The following is a 6,000-nucleotide window of genomic DNA, read 5'->3' as shown; positions in this document are numbered from 1 at the left end:
AGACAAGGCGGCATTTACCCTCCATGGCTTCCAGAATTGGAAGAAGGCGACAAGTTCACTAAAGACACACAATGCTAGTGTGGAGCATAAATATGCTATGGCAGCGTGGAATGAGTGGACTATTCAGAAAGAGTCTGGCTCAACAATATGTAATGCTCTGAGTGATGGACATGCAAAAATAGTCCGAGAGAACAGAGAGTATATGAGAGCAGTTGTGGAGTCATTGCGCTTCACTGCATACCAGGGACTTTCGCAGAGAGCAGACACAGAGAATGACACAGCTGTCAACCAGGGAAACTTCCTTGAACTTTTACAAATCATAGGAAAATTTGACAAAACAGTTGCACAGAAAATATCAGATAATCCAAGAAATGCGAAGTACACGCATCATGATATTCAGAATGAAATACTGGACATTATGGCAAACATGATTAGGGATCAGATAAGTGGTGAAATACAAGATGCAGAAATATTTTCTTTGATGGTAGATGAGAGCAAGGACCTGAGTAAAACGGAACAAGTGTCTGTGGTGGTGCGCTACGTGAAAAATGACAACGCTGTGGAAGAATTTCTCCATTTCACACCAGCTGACGGATTGGATGCAGAGTCACTTTTCACTACGATCAAAAGCACTCTCAGTAAATGTAATATTGACCACACTGCCTGTATTGCTCAGTGTTATGATGGCGCTGCTGTAATGTCCGGTGTTCACAACGGGGTCCAAGAGAAATTCAGAGAAGAGGTCCCTCAGGCAGTCTACATTCACTGCCATGCACACCGCCTCAATCTTGTTTTGGTGGACTGTGTCAGAAATGTGAAGCCTGCTGGGAATTTTTTTGTGATTGTTCAGGACATGTACAAGTTTTTCTCTGGCTCATTTGTCCATGCCCATTTCATCAAGAAGCAAAGGGAACTTGAGCCTTCCCAGCAGCCCATTGAACTGAAGAAACTGTCGGATACACGCTGGTCCTGCCAGTACCACTCGCTGTGGGCAGTGCAAAAAACCCTTCCCGCCATCATTGCAACCTTAAATGACATTAAGGCGCAACCAAATCCACGCAGATCCACTGATGCACTGTCATTGCTCTCATTCATTGATGCCGAATTCATCCTTCATCTTATTCTGTTTGAGGATCTTTTTCGTACAGCAAAGTTCCTGTCTGACACACTACAGTCTCCCGATCTTTTGCTGGAGACTGCCACCGACCTCGCGCACTCGGTCATCATGGGCCTAAAAGAAAAGCGCACAGAGGACTCTTGGAGAGCCATATGGAGCAGGGCGGAGGCCCTGTGCGCCAAAGTCGGTGTCGCAAAACCTCAGCTCCAACAAGAGAGGAGACAATCCCAACATCCTCATCATCTGCAGGATTACGTAGTTGAAGCTCCAACTCAAACAGAACATCGATCGAATTCATCTCAGGATGAACTCCGAACATCCTCATTCTACCCCGTCATTGATCGACTAGTGAATGAAATGACGCGACGGTTTTCAACAGACGCAGCTACAGTTCTCATGGGCACGTCAGCCCTCAACCCCAAAAATGCCACATTCCTTGAAAAGGAGAGCCTTGAGCCCATGGCGCAGTTGTATGGGATAAAAAAGGATGACCTACTGGCCGAGGTGCACCAAATGCGCCGCTTATTGGAAAGAAAAAAAGAACAAGGTGAAACAGTCTGCAGCACACTGGAATTTGTGTCCATGCTTAAACCTTACAAAGACTCATTTGAGGACATCTACAAACTGTTGCGCATATCCGTTACACTGCCTGTAACCTCTGCTTCATGTGAGCGCAGTTTTTCCTGCATGCGGCGCATAAAAACCTACCTGAGAAACAGAATGGCAAACCCCCGACTCAGCAATCTTGCCTGCCTGTCCATACACGCAGAAAGAACCAAGGCCCTTGATGTCCAGAAGATTATAGACTCGTTTGCACTTAACCATAACAATAGACGCATCGTCCTCCTGTAAAACAACTCTGGTGAGTTTTTTTCCTGACGTTGCGATCATAGACTGATTGTGACAGATTTGATGTGATGACGTGACATTGTTACATTGTAACGAATGCGCAGAACGTGGCATGTATTTTTGTTTGCAGTATTGTTCTATAATCATCCATACTGTGATGAGCCAGTTCATTTTACGCTCTTCTTCGTGTGTGCCTAATTAACAGGTACGGAGTGTTGCACTTCTCGCTGTGGCTTTGGTATTATTATCTCCATTTTTTACCATGTTGTGGTCCGAATCATTAGATACAAATTGTTTGCACTTCTCGTTGCGCCTGCACTATGTTAAATTTATCTCGCAATCAGTTTAATTTCTTAAGTTATGTTGTGATCCGAGGCAATAAAAGCAATGCATAGTTGATTTCATTAATTATGCATGTAGAATAAATGCGTTTGTTGCATTCTGTATGTGTTGCTTGTTTATCACATGGTCGCTGTCTGGTGCTGAATCTTGCACCTTTCCACGTGAAAACATTTTTGCCGTTGCTTTGTGGCTCGTTGTAGGCCTGGTTATTTTGCTGAATGTTCTTTGGCTAATTCAGTTAAATTGCTGTGTATCTTAGCCACTTTTATTGAAAAAATCGATAACCTATGTATAAAGTTACCTAAGTCATGGAAATCTGTTATTTTCTTAGCACCCCCACGTATTGGTCAAGTCCCTCATTAGCACCAGGAGAAAAAAAATCCTGGCGCCGTGCCTGATTGAAAAAGTTAAAGTAGGTGTCAAAATGATGTGGTAGCTATCCGTGGTGCTGAACTGCTTTGAATTTGTGTTGTTTTATTATTAGTGACCATGTAGCCTAATGTTTTTGCTTTCTTGGTTTGTTAAACTTCATGTCCGTTTGATGGACTTCAAAATGACAAAGTCGCTCTCCGTGGTGCTGAAGCTTGGAAGCCTCGCTGTTGTGGACATGTGCATGTTGTAAAATGATGTTATCAAGAGCTTTATTTTTTGGGTTTAAAGGGCCCGGCCATTTGCCCCACTTTCGGCCCACTAGTGGTTTACATTAAGAGCCTGTTAGAACCCTCAGGTCTAGGGTTACTTGATGATTCCGAAGGTTAGAACTAAAGTCCATGTGGAGACAGCCCATGTGTTCAACTTTTCTGGAACAACCTTCCTGGAACACCTGAGGACAGAAGGAAATATTAATGTTATTTAAACCTAACTAAAAACCCACATTTTTACCTTCACTCTTAAGCTACTTAATTAGTGTTCTATATTTTGTGGTATTTTATGCGTTTTAAGTTTTTTTAATTTAACTTTTATTCTTATATATATATATATATATATATATATATATATATGTTTATTTCTTATTGTATTTATTTTGTGTTTAATTTATTTAGTTAGTTAGTGAGGAGTACCATCACATCCAGAAGATGATAGCAGATCAGACCCCAGTTTATCCTACAACATGGCTCGGAGGCACTGACAGTAAACAGGTATGTAAAATTAATTAATAAATACAAGAATCTGATTTTTCATGCTTTGATCTTGGTTGGAGCAGTCAGAGATCCATTTTCTTCAAAGGTTTGAGATGTGACAAAATTTTCCAGAAACAGTAATTATATCAAACTATTTTCCATATTTAGTAACAAATAACAGATTTATTCTTCTCCTTATAAACTGTATGTTGACCACATGTTGTTTTATAGAAATACTGAGCCTTCTTTTTGCTTTTCTTTATTTTGTTCAACAGAGCTTTTGTTGACTTTAAATCTACTTTGCTTCAGTCGACTGTTCCTTATTCTTATTTTCTCTTATCAAGGAGGGGGAATGGCTTTGGGCTGATGGCTCACGTTTCTTGTTTTCATACTGGTGCAAAGGAGAACCGAACAACCATGGCAACCAGGATTGCCTTGTAATGAATGACTTAGGTAACCTGATAAAATGATAAATGACACTAAAACAATGGCAGCATTGTAGCTGGTGTTTAAAAATTACATCAGCTAAAGTGTATTAATACTTGATGCACAATGCAAAAATTAATCCTAAGTCCATGTTTTTTTCTTTGTTCTTTTTTTCTGACATTTACAGAAAAGAAATGCTGGGATGATCAGCAGTGCAATAAGAAGAAACCATCTGTCTGCGTCACGAGCTGGTCATTATTCTGCTGATACAAAAACATCAAGCATCTACGCAAAAAGCAGCGTATTGCAAATTTATTCTGTCTTTATCTCTCTGTTATTGCTGTAATGCTGCATGAAATGTGAATCAAGAATTGACATAGTTAAATATCTCTTAGGTCCCGCACCTTTGACTCTTAAAATTTAGATCTGTTTTTTGCTATTTTCGGTCAGCCTTGTTTCTTGGTGTAAAACTGCCTGTAGAAGCTGAATCATTTTAGTCCCAGTCAACATCAAGACATGATGTTTTCAGGACATTCTCAGTTGTCAGATAACGAGGCTAAAATTATATAAAATTAATGTAAAGGCCAACCGTATGAAACTAAACAGAGTTTATTACTAACAAAACTTGTACAAATAACACACAGATCAACAGTGATAAAGTCTTCTTTAATCTGCACATCATTCTCTCAAGTCTTGACTTTCAGGAGAAAAAAATATTTACATTGAAATATAAATACTTAAACAGATACTTTTTACACATTTACACTTTTTCCTTCAGCTGTTTTTATCTATTTACAGTCATTTAAGGTACTATTCACCTGCTATCCTCACAAAACCATTTTTGGCACCATTGTGCATGAAACAGGTCTTCTTGGTTTTATTCCTGCTATGGAAGACCTTTTATTTATTTATTTATTTATTTATTTATTTTTAGTTTATCAACAGGTGTTTACTTTGGGTGATAGGAATTATATTGGTGCTGTACAAACACACAAACATGTTTTTATCCAGACCATCCGTTTTGTCAGAGTTTCTTCATCAATGTTGGCTGTTTAACTTCCATTGTCATATCTGCTGGTTTTATAACAGATATTCTATTCTATTCTATTCTATTCCTGCAGATGGTGAGCCCACGGGAGGGAAGGCTCATGTCACCCTTTCGAGCTGAGCCCAACTGGACCCCATGGGCAAAGGCCCGGCCACCAAGCCCTCGCCTCCGTGCCCCATCTCCAGGCCTGGCTCCAAAGGGGGGCCCCGGGCAACGGAAACCTCGGTCCTTGTTTTCTCCTCATCATTGGGATGATTTGAGCAATTTGAGAAGAAATAAATTAGACTAAAATTTTTGTATATCAAGATAAACTTTGTGGTTAATCTAAACAAAATTCCGGTGCTTACCTCTTGAGGAGATGGCATGTTGAGTGGTTGCTCTGGGCAATAGTAGCGCTTAATTTAGTCCCTGATGTAAAACCAACATGATTTACAACACTCTGCAAGCTGGATTGAATACAGAGTTGAACAAAACAACAAAATCGAAAGTAGGTGCTGGAAACAGTGGAAAAATGGAGGCAAATACTATGGCAGGCAGTGAAGCATATGCTAGCGAACGGGAATGGGAGACAGGTGTGACTGATCTGGGGAGATTGGCTGTAGTACAGAACTGGAGTGACTGGGGCACTGAGAGGATCAGGGAGAGGTGTGGCTGATCAGGGGGGTGATTGCAAGAGAATGGCAGGACAGGTTTAGCCAGACCAGGTGAGGGCATGACACAAACTTTCAACTAGAATTAAAGATTTTTCTATCAGAAATTTGCTGGTAGACATATGGAGAATTCAAAACCCAAGTAAGAAACAATTCATGTGGCACAAACCAAATGGGACCTCCAAATTTCGACTATTGTTCCAGAATAATGGTTAATTCAGTTTCTGAAATAATCACTTCCAAAGCTCTTCTAACAGATCACTGCATTGTAGAAATGGTGCTAAGCTCCAACAATAATAGGTAAAATTATAAAAACTATTGGAAATTCAACTCCAGCCTATTAAAAATTGATGAATACTGTAAAGGTATAAAAGAAACAATTGAAGAAACACAAAATACAGACTCACTTAGAAATGTCTCCACCAAACGGGAGTTTCTAAAATATAG

At 40.0% G+C, this 6,000-nt stretch overlaps 1 long non-coding RNA gene across 1 annotated transcript; it reads left to right on the top strand.

The window, feature by feature from the left end:
- Positions 1–3,385: 3,385 nt before the first annotated feature.
- On the top strand, positions 3,386–4,242 carry LOC121640224. Its single transcript, XR_006010409.1, has 3 exons — positions 3,386–3,447; positions 3,774–3,882; positions 4,043–4,242. It is a non-coding gene; the product is annotated as an uncharacterized LOC121640224 (long non-coding RNA).
- Positions 4,243–6,000: the final 1,758 nt, after the last annotated feature.

Source organism: Melanotaenia boesemani, chromosome 5 (assembly GCF_017639745.1).
Source record: "Melanotaenia boesemani isolate fMelBoe1 chromosome 5, fMelBoe1.pri, whole genome shotgun sequence".
Lineage (NCBI taxonomy): Eukaryota > Metazoa > Chordata > Actinopteri > Atheriniformes > Melanotaeniidae > Melanotaenia > Melanotaenia boesemani.
This window is presented reverse-complemented; position numbering and strand designations above follow the sequence as displayed.